The 14,670-nt window shown below is 48.3% G+C and overlaps 1 long non-coding RNA gene across 1 annotated transcript; it reads right to left on the reverse strand.

Annotated features, from left to right (window-relative positions):
* Positions 1-11,387: 11,387 nt before the first annotated feature.
* LOC113972680 lies at positions 11,388-12,945 on the reverse strand. Its single transcript, XR_003535965.1, has 2 exons — positions 12,669-12,945; positions 11,388-11,692 (listed from the first exon to the last, which is right to left on the reverse strand). It is a non-coding gene; the product is annotated as an uncharacterized LOC113972680 (long non-coding RNA).
* Positions 12,946-14,670: the final 1,725 nt, after the last annotated feature.

Consider the following 14,670-nt stretch of genomic DNA (forward strand, 5'->3'; position numbering starts at 1 on the left):
AGGGAAGGGAAGGGAAGGGAAGGGAAGGGAAGGGAAGGGAAGGGTGAGGTGAGGTGCAGGGCCAGCAGGCTCAGGCATTTGAGCAACATCTGGAGGGTTCTGATCACTCCAGACTGGAAGGATCAGGAACACTCTGCCATGCACAACCCCGCTGGGAATCTCAGAATCATTAAGGTTGGAAAAGCCCTCTGAGATCTTAGTTCCAACCACGAACCCAGCACTGCCAAACCCAGCACCAAAGCACAGCTCTAAGCACCACATCTGCTTTTTTTGAAAGGAAAAGTCCCCAGGGATGGTGACTCCAACCCTTTCTGTGAAGAAATTTTCCATGATATCCAATCTAAACCTTAAGGATGTTTCCTCTTGTTCCCTGGGAGAAGAGACCAACCCCCACCTGGCTCCAATCTCCTGCCAGGGAGTTGTGGAGGGAATTAAGTGGGGACTATGATGGATGGTACCTGAGGGGAGGATGGGACCAGTGGGTGCCATATTCCAGTGGGTGATGAAAAAGCTGGAAGCTGCATTCCAGAAAGGATCCGAAGGTAACTCTTCAAATCTCAAATTATGGAGACCACAACTGTTTGCTTTCCCTTTAGGAAAAGAGGGATACAGGGCCAAAACTGTGGTGCCAAGGGGTCCTTTCCCTAATTCTCTATTCCCGACGCCAAATCTGAGGGAAAACTTTCCCCCAGCCTGAATGAACCTGTTGTTTTGGGTGAAGTTTTCTCTGAGTCAGGATTTCTGACCTCGAAAGCAAAGATTTGTGAGTGAATGTATCTAATGATAAGGTCAATTTTGGGATTCAAAACAGAGCAATAAAGGGAAAAAAAAATCAAACTGCCGAATGCAAATGTTCTGTGAAATCAAAATAGCCTTAAAAGGGATATGTGATTGTCTTTGGAATTTTCTTGTAAGGTAAAAATACTGATGGAATCAACACAACTCTGAGTCACCTCATTGGGGCCTGAATGGAGAGGAAGAGGAAGATGGTGAGAGGCTGTTCCCAAGGGCCTGGAGGGACAGGACACAGGGAATGGCTTCCCACTGCCAGAGGGCAGGGGGAGATGGGATATTGGGAAGGAATTCCTCCCTGTGAGGGTGATGAGGGTCAGGGATGGAATTCCCAGAGAAGCTGTGGCTGCTCCATCCCTGGAAGTGTCCAAGGTCAGGTTGGAGCAATCTGGGATAGCGAAAGGTGTCCCTGCCCGTGGCAGAGGGTGGAATAAAATGAGCTTTAAGGTCCCTTCCAACCCGAACTATCCTGGGATTCCATGATTTTCCATCCTGAGGGAACTGCATGGCCAGAATTTGCCTGTGTGTGAGGGTTTCTCAGCTGCCCTGTGGAGCAGCCACAGGATCTGCCCTGAGCCCCTGGAAAATCCAGCCTTTTCCTGCCAAACCAACACTTGTGCTGTTCAGAAACACTGATGTTTGATGGAGAAGGATGTTCCTGATGCCTGGGCCTGCCAGGGGGATTTATCCCACCTTCCCAGGCTCCTGGGGGGGCCACACTTGACGTGGGAACCTCTTTGTCCAGGATTATTGCACCCAAACTGTGCTCCCTTTACATTGTTTACAGCCCTTCTGGGGTTTGGGCTTCTTTAATGCCCTTAAACAGTGTTTGACAAGTAAATCTTGTCACTTTATGAAGTGGAAAACAGTCACTGTCACCAACATGTGAATAATAATCGAGATGAAAAATCAGCCCTGAAGAGCAGGGCCTATCCATTACTGTGCTAATTATAAACATTGGCACTTCCAGGCAGCAGAATTAATTTCTAATAGAAAATGGAAGACGTTTTGTTGCATTTATCACTGGTGCAAGTGGGGGAATCATCACTTATTGCTTCTTTTTTTTTTAAGCAGGTGATTCAATAAATAGGTAGGCAGGAATCATCTGCTGTGATGGAAATATCACCTTTTACTTCAGGTTGTGTCTGGAGCTAAAAAACACCTGAAGAGGGAAAAGTGAGAAAAAACAAACAAACAAACAAAACATTTTAAGCAATTCTTTGTCCATCCTGGTTTTTTTTTTTCAAAGTGTCTAAAAGTCCTTCCCCTGAGCAGGGTGGAGATGGGGAATTGAGTGTTATTTCTGCTCTTTCCATTTTGTGGCCAGGTTTTAACTTAACTATTTATGAGTCTGAAGCGACTTTGACAGATGTTTCCAAGTAAAAAAGGAGGGAGAGACAAAGAGAGAAAATAATATATAAAAATGTTAAAGTCAGTTTTTACACTGGCAAAATGAACACTTTGCCTTGGTGCATTGAAATGATGTTTGATGTTGAGCTAAATTTAACTTTTCTAAAGGTTTAAAGGGCTGCAGGAACCTTCAACCTCCATCTAACTCTGCTCTCTGTCAGTTTAAACCTATTTCCTCTTGTCCTGTCACTCCACACCTTCACAAACAGCTCCATCTTTGGCAGCTTCAAATGAAAATGTGGCATTATTTGGGAGCTGCTGGTCCATTGTTTGGCTCAAATCAGAGCTCTACAAGAGATCAAACTCCTCTCAAAGCCTGGGTTGCCACCGCTGCTTCATAGAATCACAGAATCAGTTGGGTTGGAAGGGACCTCTGAGATCATCAAGTCCAACCCTTGATCCAACCCCGCCGTGGTTCCCAGCCCATGGCACTGATGCCACATCCAGTCTGTCCTTAAACACCTCCAGGGACACAGAATCCACCCCCTCCCTGGGCAGCCCATTCCAATGGCTGATCAGCCTCTCTGGAAAGAATTTCTTCCTAATATCCAACTTAAACCTCCCCTGGCACAGCTTGAGACCGAGGCCTCTTGTCTTGCTGAGAGTTGCCTGGGAGCAGAGACCAACCCCCACCTGGCTCCCCCCTCCTGTCAGGGAGTTGCAGAGAGTGAGAAGGTCTCCCCTGAGCCTCCTCCTCTCCAGGCTGAGCCCCCCCAGCTCCCTCAGCCTCTCCTCACAGCACTTGTGCTCCACACCCTTCCCCAGCCTCGTTGCCCTTCTCTGCCCCTGCTCCAGCCCCTCCATGTCCTTCCTGAGCTGAGGGCCCAGAGCTGGAACAGCACTCCAGGGGTGGCCTCACCAGCGCTGAGTCCAGGCCAACAATCCCTTCCCTGCTCCTGCTGCCACACTGTTCCTGAGCCAGGCCAGGATCCATTGGCCCTCTTGTCCCCCTGGGCACACTCTGGCTCCTGTTCAGCTCCCTGTCCATCTCCACTCCCAGCTCCCTTCCTGCCTGGCTGCTCTCCAGCCCCTCTGTCCCAGCCTGGAGCTGCCGGGGGTTGTTGTGGCCAAAGGGCAGGACCCGGCCCTTGGCCTGGTTGAACCTCATCCCCTTGGAATCAGCCCATGGATCCAGCCTGTCCAGGTCCCTCTGCAGAGCCCTCCTGCCTTCCAGCAGATCAACACACCCCCCAGCTTGGTGTCACCTGCAAATTTGCTGGTGGTGGACTCAATCCCCTCATCTAAATCATCAGTAAAGATATGAAACAAGACTGGGCCCAACACTGATCCCTGGGGACACCACTGGTGACCGGATCCCAACTGGATGCAGCTCCATCCCCACCACTCTCTGGGCCCGGCCCTCCAGCCAGTTCCTAACCCAGCACAGAGTGTCCCTGTCTAACCCTGGGTTGCAACTTTTCCAGGAGTGTGCCATGGGAGATGGTGTCCAAGGCTTTGCTCAAGTCCAGACAGACACATCCACACCTTCCCCTCACCCACCAGGTGGGTCACCTGGTCTTAAAGGAGATCAGGTTGGTCAGACAGGACCTGCCCCTCCTAAACTCGTGCTGGTTGGGTCTTCATTTCAGCCTGTCTGGGAACTCACAACGTCTGCAAAAACCGAAAAAAAAAAGAATTTCTGAGCAATTTTGAAGGCACCAGAACATGTGAGAAGGGAAAGCAGCTCAGTTCTCCAAGCCCAGTCCCTCCATATGGGTTGTTCATGTGGGGCCCAGCCCTTTCCTGCAGCCTGTGTGTCCTGGTGCCACCACGACTGCAAAATGAGAAAACATCAAGACTAAATCAAGCTGTTATTGCTCCTCCAAGACAGATTTTTACCCTTGGATTTGAATTTTTTTTCGTGTAGCATAGGAAACGTGGAGCAGATGTGAACTTATCAATTACAATGTGAATTACAAACTGCTCCATCTGTGCCAACTGGATTGAAATGTCAGCCCCATGCTCGGGGTAAGCCCAGCAGAATTTGTGTTTAACAATTTTGCAAGTGTATTAGATTAGCAATTATCCTGTTCTGGTTTTAAATTCTAATTTTTCACCTTTTTATTTTTTCACCTCCTTCCTGATGCAGGATGCAATATTCATGTACTGTTAAATCAAATACTCCATTAACAGCACCAGAGATAAATATTGAATTAATGGAATAATTCAGGTTAATAGTAGATTCATGGGATAATGCTGGAGAATAGTGGGTATGAATTATGCCAGCAGCTGAATCACCGACCCTCACTGTGCTCTGACTGCAGGTACAAGAAAAATAGCCCAAAATGCTAAACTGGCTGAGATTTAAATATTTACTGGGAGCAGATAATAAGCTGTGGATGTGGACAGTTAAAGCAAGGGCAGGCCATAAGCACTGAATTGTTCAGACTGTCCCTTCCTGCTGAGAAGTGACAGAATCCACTGGTTCCTGCTGCTGAATAAATGCTTATTTTCCACTCCCAAATATTCTGTCTCCTTCTGGACAGACAGCCCAGCTCTGCTGTGTTGGCAGCATGGACGTGGTGCAAGGGACTGTCCCCTTCTGCTGGGACAAACCCAGGGCAGGACAGTCCACCATGAGTCAGTGGAGAGGGCAAGAATCTTGGAATGGGTTGGGTTGGGAGGGACCTTAAAGCTCATCTCATTCCACCCCTTCCACTGGATCCGTGTCCAACCTGGCCTTGGACACTTCCAGGGATCCAGGGGCAGCCCAGCTTCTCTGGGCAACCTGTGCCAGGGCCTCCCCACCCTCCCAGGGAAGAGTTTCTCCCCAATATCCCAACTAAACCTCCTCTCTGTCCCTGTGAAGCCATTCCCTGTGTCCTGTCCCTCCATCCTTTGTCCCCAGTCCCTCTCCAGCTCTTCTGGAGCCCCTTTAGGCCCTACAAGGGGCTCTCGGGTCTCCCTGGAGCCTTCTCATCTCCAGGTGAACCCTCCCAGCTCTCCCAGCCTGACCCAGAAGAAGCCCTCTCAGGACTCGTTCCTAAACTGTCCCCACGCCTCTGTCCTTAATTCTTATTTTTGACAAGCCTGTCTAATCAGTCATTATATTTTTATGCCTGACTTCATGAATATTTCAAGTGGGAAACTCATCCTGAAATTGTTTCTTTTTTCATCTTTTCTTCTAGGAAATGTGTGTAAACTCTCCCTAATTTATGTAAATACGGAGGCGGGAGAGTTTCACTTCATTGTTACAAATTAAAAGTTCCCCAACATTTCCAATTAACTGGAGAAAAAGGCAACCATAAAAACACCACAGTCCATAAAAACATCACCAAGTCTGTTCTGGCTCAAACAGTTCCCACCACGACACCCAATGGTGAAGCTCCAAGAGGTCCTTGGTGCAGTGGAGGTTTAATGGTGTGGGAAGGGGATGTAGGATTTGTGGTAAGGGGTGGACATGGTGCAAGGGACTGTCCCCTTCTGCCTGTGACAAACCCAGTGCAAGAGAGTCCAGCACAAGGAGTGAGATGGGCAAGAAGCGTGAAATGGTCTGGGTTGGAAGAATGGTGGGCTGGAAACTTGGGAACAAGGGCAAGGAAATTAGGGTTAAACCCAGCTCAGCATTGCCCCTCTTGGCTGAGGAGTGTTTGTCAGCAGGGGGGTGTCTGAGAGGCTCCTGCCTTCCTGAGACCTGCAAAGCTGCTCTTGTCAGGGTCAAGGTCACTGTGAACATCTGCACCCCAAACATTTCAATGAGACAGGTCACAGAATCCTGGAATATGCTGAGCTGGAAGGGACCCCCAAGGACCATCCAGTCCAACCCTCAGCCCTGCACAGGCCCAGCCCCAAGAGTCACCCCCTGTGCCCCAGAGGATCAGCCAAACCCTCCTGGAGCTCTGGCAGCCTTGGGGCTGTGCCCACTGCCCTGGGGAGCCTGGGCAGTGCCCAACCAGCCTCTGGGGGAAGAACCTTTGCCTGAGATCCAACCTGACCCTGCCCTGACACAGGTTAAACCTGTTTCCTCCTCTGCATTGAAGTGAAGAAATGGAGGTTGTGGGTGGAAACCCTAAATGATGGCAGGAATAAGACCCCTCCTTCCCATAGGAGCCCACCACCCCTGGTTTATCCTTTCCTTTAAATCCCATCAGCTCTGGACCAGGGAGGCCCCAGAAAAGGGTCAAAAGATATAAAAGTCTCCATTTCCAGTGGTTTTTCCATGCAGGAACATGTCCTCAGGATGGAGAAGAGGTACCAGGTGTGGGGTGAGCCCAAGGGCAGTGTGGGCTCTGCCAACAGGCTCTGGAGGGATTTATGTCACCCTCTCCACCCCTACTATATAAATATAGTATATATTTTATATATAGATTGTATATTATATAAATATATTGTATATTATATATGATATGTTATATATTGTATATTCTATATTATATATCGTGTATTTTATATTGTATATTATAATTCTATACAATTATACACATTATATAGAATTATGTATGCACATGGTATATACAATATTTATATTCATATACTATTATATATATACCTTATGTACATTTATAAATGATATATATTATATGTTATATGTTATATATGTGTGTATATATGTTATGGGTTATATTATATATCATATATTTTATATTGTATATTAAAATTCTATGCAATTATACACATTATATAGAATTATGTATGCATATGATATATACAATATTTATATTCATATACTGTTATACATACACCTTATGTACAATTATAAACTATATACATGTTATATGTTATATATGTGTGTATATATATGCCATGTGTTATATTATATTTTATATATCATATATCATATATCATATATCATATATTATATATTATATATTATATATTATATATTATATATTATATATTATATATTATATATTATATATTATATATTATATATTATATATTATATAAAGGCTGCAGGAGTCATTTTGGCACTGTGGGGTCCATGCTTTCCCACTCCATCAGGCTGCAGACACAGGCAGGAACAATGTGTTCAGACATCCAGTGCAAGGAAAACCAATAATAATCCTGATGCTTTTTATTGGCTTCACACAGCACAGTTTGTACCTCTCCTCCCCAGGGCCAGATAAGAGTTTTGTGTCGATGTTTAAGAAAAAGCCCATTTTGGCACCGTAGCCTGCAGAAATATTGAGAGCTTCATTTCCTCCCCTCCCCCCCTCTCTTCCTCCTCTTGTAATCTTTGATAAAGAGAAAAAAAAAAGTGCTCTCCAAAAAAGGTATGCTAATTAACAATTAATTCTTTTATCTTACGGTGCCGGGACTGGAAGACCTGAAGAAGATGTAGAATAAAATTAGTGGTAATTAGCTTTTTAGAGCATTAAATAAACAGTGACTTGAACGATGGAGAATTGATGTTATGCATTTATTTTTAACAATATTTATACAGGCAGTTTTTGAACAAGGCCCTGTGGCACTAGCTTTTACTAATACAGGCAAAACAGCAACGAGAAATAATTACATTTAGTCTGCATTAAGACAGCACTATGCAAATCAAAGGAATAATGAAGAGAAGACTGTTAATAGGGTTTTTGGTGACTCCGTGCTTGAATATTATATCAGGGCTTTGTATTCCTCTGAAGAATTCCAAAATTGCTACCCTCCATCATTCCAAGCCAGAGGCCGTGGATCAAAATCCCTGCTATGAGTCTGGAGAGGTGGTTTGGGCACTTCAGGGGGAGATTCCCAGCTCCACCTCCCACTGCTCCCCCAAACCCAGCTCAGCTTTGCACAGCGGGGCAGAGAATCAGGGTGTGGGTGAGCTTTGGAGAGTCTGGGCTTGCACAGCAAGGGCCTTTCTCCAGGGACATGGAGATCTTTGCAGAGAGGCCTGGAATGTCCTCAGTTGGGAGGCACCCACGAGGATCATGGAGTCCAACTCCTGGCCTCACCCAGGACACCCAACAAACCCTATCCCTCAGAGTTTCTCTCTCCAGTCCCTGTTGGAACGCCCAAATGAGGTGTTTCCCTGATTCCCGGAGGGGTTGGTGCTGTCCCCTGGCAATGAAGCTGCAGAGATCATGTCCTTCAGCACTGACAAAACAATTTGTGCCACTCAATGCATTTATTCTTTGCTGTTTTGGTCTTGGGGGCACCTCTGGGAGAGGGTTTTCAGCGTTTTAACGTGCCCAGTGTGTGCCAACTGCCACCCAGAGCCCTCCAGCAGAGCCCTCTGCAGGCACAGGCTTCACATCCCAGGGTCCCTGACACAGCTGGAATCTCCCTCCTCTCTAACACCCAGACAGAAAGGGACAGAGAAAGCTGAAATTTGGTTCCTTTTCAGCTGAAACCCCCTTGGATCATCCATCTTCTGTTATCGCTCCGGCAAGTGCCGGAGAAGGGAATGGCAAGGGATGTAAAACCTTGTTTGTGTTCCCTGGTTTTCCTGCTAAGAGGGTGTGCTAATTAAAAAAGGAGCCTCAGCAGATGAATCCTTGACACAGTTTTTAATTAACACTCTCTCCAAAGTCAGAATCAGGGGGGAGAGAGGGGAGTGGGGTGCAGGGTTGTCCTTGGATCCCCCAGCCCAGCAGGAGCCCGGAGCTGTGCCAGCCGGATCCGTATCCGGCTTCCCACCCACCTCCCAATCCTTCTGTCTTAATTAGAGAAACGTCATCAGTGACAGTCCTCAATCAGGCGTTTAATGAGGAGCTGACAGGGCACTTAATGCAATCAGTCCATTGTCATCTCACTGCAGTGACAGCAGGATGCATATTAATATCCCTGTCTCCATCCCAGGGATCCGCCGGGAATGCTGGAACCTCCCACCAGGGTTTGGGAGGGCTCAGACAGCATTCCCTGCTCCGGGTCTGGTGTCAGTCCCAGGGGTGGGGCTGGGCTGGAAGTGACACACCCCAGGGCAGGGACACCCCTGAGGGGCTATGGACATGGGTGATCCATGCTGGGAGAGGGGTATCCCTGAGGGATTGTGGACATGGGTGATCCATGTTGGGAGAGAGGGATCCCTGAGGGACTGTGGCTGTGGGAGATCCATACTGGGACAGGGACATCCCTGAGGGACTGTGGACATGGGTGATCCACGCTGGGAGAGAGGGATCTCTGAGGGGCTGTGGACATGGGTGATCCATACTGGGACAGGGGTATCCCTGAGGGACTGTGGACACAGGTGATCCATGCTGGGAGAGAGGGATCCCTGAGGAACTGTGGACATGGGTGATCCACGCTGGGAGAAGGGTATCCCTGAGGGAATGTGGCTGTGGGTGACCCTGATGGGACAGGGATAAACCTGAAGAGCCTGTTCTGGGAGAGGGAAAACCCTGAGGAACTCTGGCCATGGGTGATGCACCCCAGGGCAGGGACACCCCTGAGAGAGTGTGGACATGGGTGATCCATACTGGGACATCCATACTGGGACAGGGACATCCCTGAGGAACTGTGGACATGGGTGATCCATGCTGGGAGAGAGGGATCCCTGAGGGACTGTGGACACGGGTGATCCATACTGGGACAGGGACATCCCTGAGGGACTGTGGACACGGGTGATCCATGCTGGGAGAGGGGTATCCCTGAGGGATTGTGGTTGTGGGACCGCCAGGTTCTTGAAAAGCCACATCCTGCAATATCAGCCACAAACTGCTGTGGGGAGGAGACCAAAACCCACAGTGCTCCCACTCCCAGGTAAGTCAGGCTGAAATAGCTCCTCCAGAGAAGAAAATCATTCCTGAACCCACTTTCCTTGATCCCTTTCTGCCCAGTTGTTTGGGGTTTTTTTATTTCTCCTACTGCATTTTTCTGATCCTTTCTTTCTGCATATTTCAGTTTGCTTCCTGTCTCCCACCTGCAGCCTCTGCTGGGATCACATAAAAAACAAAATTGGGAAGGGAGAGATCAACTAATGAGCAGTTGCTGTTCACTGGGGGAAATTACAACTTTGGTGTCTTCAGGGAGTAAACGGCCCTGAGCTCCACACCAGAGACCTGCTGACTCTGACAGCCTTCCTTAGGTGGGTGGAGAGGCCTAAACACACTCCAGATGATCCCTCCTTTTAGCAGGAATTGCTGCTGCTGTCTGGGACAGACACAGGTGGCTCCGGGAAGGTGGATGGGACGTGTTCCCCTTGGCTTCATCTGCACCCTGTGACCTGCAGGGCCTGGTCTGTGAACTTTGAGGGGCACCATCAAGGAGTGGCTTTCTCTAAACCCCCACAGCATGGCCCTAATGGTCACTGTGAGGTTCATCCTCGTCCAGGGGAGAGAATTTTCATTGGGAAAATGAAAAATGTTCATTTTGGTTTTTGTGGAAGATGGTCACTGAGTTAAACACTGAATTAAACATCGAATTAAGTCCTGGAGGATGTTCTGCCTTTTTAAAGTGCATCTGGCAGTGACAGGTCTGCAGGGACTTCTGTGTCACCTGCCCTTGGGCTGTCCTCTTGTCCAGGCATGGGGAACGGAGGCAGGAGGCACATGGAGCAACCTAGGAACAGTAGATGAGGGACAAATGAGTGATGGAACCCAAAAGGGCTTTGCCATCCCTGCCTCCTGCATTTATCACCATCACAGTGTGCTCCTGCAGGAGAGTCCTGCTGGAGAAGGACTTGGAGCAGCCTGCTCCAGTGGAAGGTGTTGCTGCCCATGGCAGGGGTTGGAATTGGAATGAGATGATCTTCAGTGTCCCTTCCAACCCAAACCATGTCACGGTTGGATGATTCTGTTCACATGCTGGAGCAGAAACAAGGAGAATGTCGTCAAAAACGACGTCCCAGGTGGTGCTGGGAAACACCCATTGCCTCTTGGGAACTGGGAAGGGGGAAGACATCCCTGTCTGCAGGTTCTGGAGCTGTCCCAGCGTTTGAGGAGAGCAGGCAGTGTGCTGGGAGGTGGAGCTGTTGCCATGGCTCCACAATTGCCTCCTGCCACGTTTCCATAGAGAACAGCCCAGAGCTGCCTTTGGAAACAACACTTCAACTTGGTTTATCTGGACTTTGCAGCTTTGAAATAAAACTTTTCACCAACCAGAATCCATCCTTCAGCCCCCTGTAGAGCAGGGAGGGGGTTTAATCACTGCAGAAGCTGCACAAATATTTCAACATTTGGTTCTTTATTTCTTTAATCAATATTTATTCGGTTCATTAATATTTATTCAGCATTGCATGAAACATTTTGGGCAGTGAGGATGGATTGTTCAGTTGGCTTGTTAGTGAGTCGTTTATTTTGTGGGATTTACTTCCCCCTCCCCCGAGAGACCAGAAAAGTTGGGAATTGTGTCTGGAAAGAGGCAGTGACAGTTTGGGTGTTCAGCACAGACAGTCCCTACTGCAAGGCTCAGTTAGAGGAGTGGAAAAGCACCAACAAGATCATCAGCGAGGTCACACATCCCAGCAGGTGACAAGTTGGCAGCAGGAGCATTTCCCTGGAGCACAGAAGGTCCAGGTCCCACTGCAGGGGGAACCTGGAGCCTTTTGACCTCAGTCATACCCAAGAAGAAAACAGATCTTTGATTCCATGGGCTGTCAGGCCCTGCTGACAATTCCTGGCTGATAGGAAAGAGGTCTAAGAAACTTCTGCAAAGAGAAAAGTCGCGTGCCCTTAAAAAAATCAGGTTTAAACAAACGTATTTCTAAACAATCTGCTTGGCCAACACCATCCACTGCTTCAGAGCTTCCTGGGAGGGTGGGGGATGGATGATCTGAGGAACAGAAAAGGGGCTGGGAGTCATGGCACTGCAGAATGGCTTTTTGGGTGGAAATTACTTATATTTACTGCTTTAAAAATCCTTTTGTGTTGCACAAAGGCCACAAACACTTAGCAGGGAGAGGCAGCTCCCCTCAGCACTCTCTGGGTGATGGGTGGGTGGTCGTGCAGGACATTAGGAAGGGGATGGCAGATGCCTCTTGAGGCCAGATGGGGTGTTTTACAGATCTTGGGGTCAAAAAGCTCCTCATTCCCTCGGTCAGAGGCTGCCTCCCCCCAGAAGATGATTGGACTCGATGATCCTCGGGGATCCCTTCCGACTCGGAATATTCTGGGGTTCTGGGATCACTGTGCCCTGCTGGGGGTGGCAAAGCTGGCTCCTGAGACTCCCCCACCCAAAACCCGGCTGCTGGGAAGGTTGGCAGCAGGATCCTCTGGTCGTGAAGCCTCCCTTCCCTTCTACCCCTCAGGAGAGGGTGGTGGGGTGACCCTCGGAGAGTGGTGGGATTGCACAGCAGGGGGATTCCCCAGGGACATGGAGATGTTTGCAGAGAGGCCTGGAGTGCCCTGAGCTGGAAGGGATTCACAAAGATCATCCAGTCCAACCCTCAGCCCTGCACAGACACCCCAACAATTCTACCCTGTCCCTCAGAGCGTTGTCCAAACCCTCCTGGAGCTCTGGCAGCCTTGGGGCTGTGCCCACTGCCTTGGGGAGCCTGGGCAGTGCCCAACCAGCCTCTGGGGGAAGAACCTTTGCCTGAGATCAACCTGAGCCTCCCCTGCCTCTCTGATGTGGATCCAGGGTGTGTTTTGTCTCACCTTGAAATCCATGTCCGCCCTGGTTGGAAGGATTGCTCCTCACAGTGGCTCCCTTCATTCCTAGAGGAGTCTGGGGGGTTATTTCAGCTGTAGCAACCCCCTTCACTCATTTCTGTCCAAGAGAGATGACTCCACACTGAACTGAAGTGCTCCCTTTGTTTATTTAATATCTAAAGTGCATCTTGGTGATGAGGCAAACATGGAAAACCCACTGTTTGACCTCATTAATTGACCTCAGCACTGACTCTGGGAGCTCTGAGGGACTTGCAGAGGTTCCAGCATTGTCACAAAAGCCAGGTGAGGGAATAATGGACTAAGAATTAAGAACTGATTCCCACAGTGTCACCTCCCACAGCTCAGGACCAAAGGGGAACTCAGAAAATTGTTATAAACACAACTTTTCACAGCAGTGTCAGAAAGACAGAGAACTCCAGATTCATTTTTTGGCATCAATAATATAATAGTTTATTAATTCTGTGCAGCAGCAGGAGTTAATTGGCTGGGGATAAATTATGAACACAGCAGGAGGCAGTGGAGATCCGCGTTCCTTCACTCACAATATTAATCCAGAGCAAGATTAAAGCCATTTGCATGGGATTCATGGCTCCTGCTTTCTCTGAAGACAAGTGAGGTGAACTGAATTGTCTGCTTCTGCTTTCAAGTCTCAAGTATTTCCATCAAATTTGCTCTTCCTTTCTGTCCTAATGAAGGGAGGGCAAACAATTTCCACTCCCACCTACACCCAGCCATGGGTGGTCAAAGAAGCAGGAATTCATTCAGCAGTCGTGGCTTTGTTCTGTAAAAATTAACCATAGTGGTTTATCTTAGTTGGTCTGTTTTTATCAAAGGACAAATAACAAGTTAAATTTTTTTCCTGTTAGCTTTTTATGTAATATAAATTAAAAAAAAGGGGGGGTAAAAAAGGAAAAAGGTCCTTGAAACCAATCAAGCTGCTGGTGAATAAAAGAGTTTATTGTGGTGTTTTACACCCCGTGCTGGCATTGAAATGCAAAATAACCTGCAGACAAGCTCCACTTCCAAGTTGCCCCGCTAAGAGAGGTCATTAACCCTGTTTAGACATAAAAGGAGCAATTCCGTTTGCAAACAAGTTGGAAAAGTTGGAAAGCAAAAGGCCGTGGGGATCACAGGAGGAGCCAGCAAACCACCAAAGAAAGAAAGGGCGGGGAGGAACCACCCTTAAAACGGGGCAAAGAGGACAGAGGAAGGGAAAGGTTGGGGGTTCAACACTTGAAAAATTAGAAAGTGTTCAGGCTTCCCAGAATGACCTGGAGCAGTGGAGACAGTTGGGGAGCCCCTCAGACGGGTCCTTTTCTCCTGGGTGTGATGCCAACGCATCCAGTTTGCTCATTGTTGGAGTGAGATTGTGGCCATATTGCCACAAAGTGGGCTGAGGGCACTGGGTTTGTTTAGCCTGCAGAAAAGGAGGCTCAGGAGAGACTTATTCCTCTCTAGAACTCCCTGGAAGGAGTTTTTAGCCAGGTGAGGTCGATGTCTTCTGCCAAGTAATGATAAGATAAGGGGAAAGAGCTTCAAGATGCTCCAGGGGAGGTTCAGGTTGGATATTAGGGAGAATTTGTTCACTGAAAGAGTGCTCAAGCACTGGAACAGGCTGCCCAGGGCAGTGGTAGAGTCATCATCCCTGGAAGTGCTTGTTTCCAGCCTCAATGATTCTATGACTCTATAAAACTGGGCAGTGAGTGTGGCAATGCCTCCCTCCAGCAGCTGCCCCAGCAATGAAAGCTACCTCCAACTTGCTTTCTATTAAGTGAATTTTCCCTCTCCCCATAAATAGAGAACACTGCCTTTCACCTCGAGGATATATTTGGGGTGATTCATGCTGCCCATCCATCTCCTGGATGCCTCCGTGCCCCGATGGATCTCTGACTGCTGGGCAATAACGCAGAGCCACGGTCAAAAAACGTCCCTTGTGTGCTCCACAGAGCTCCAGCTCCATCAGTCCCGAGCTTGCTGTCATCATTTA

The sequence above is a fragment of the Neopelma chrysocephalum genome, unplaced genomic scaffold (assembly GCF_003984885.1).
Source record: "Neopelma chrysocephalum unplaced genomic scaffold, ASM398488v2 Primary Assembly neopelma1_95, whole genome shotgun sequence".
NCBI classification, from domain to species: domain Eukaryota; kingdom Metazoa; phylum Chordata; class Aves; order Passeriformes; family Pipridae; genus Neopelma; species Neopelma chrysocephalum.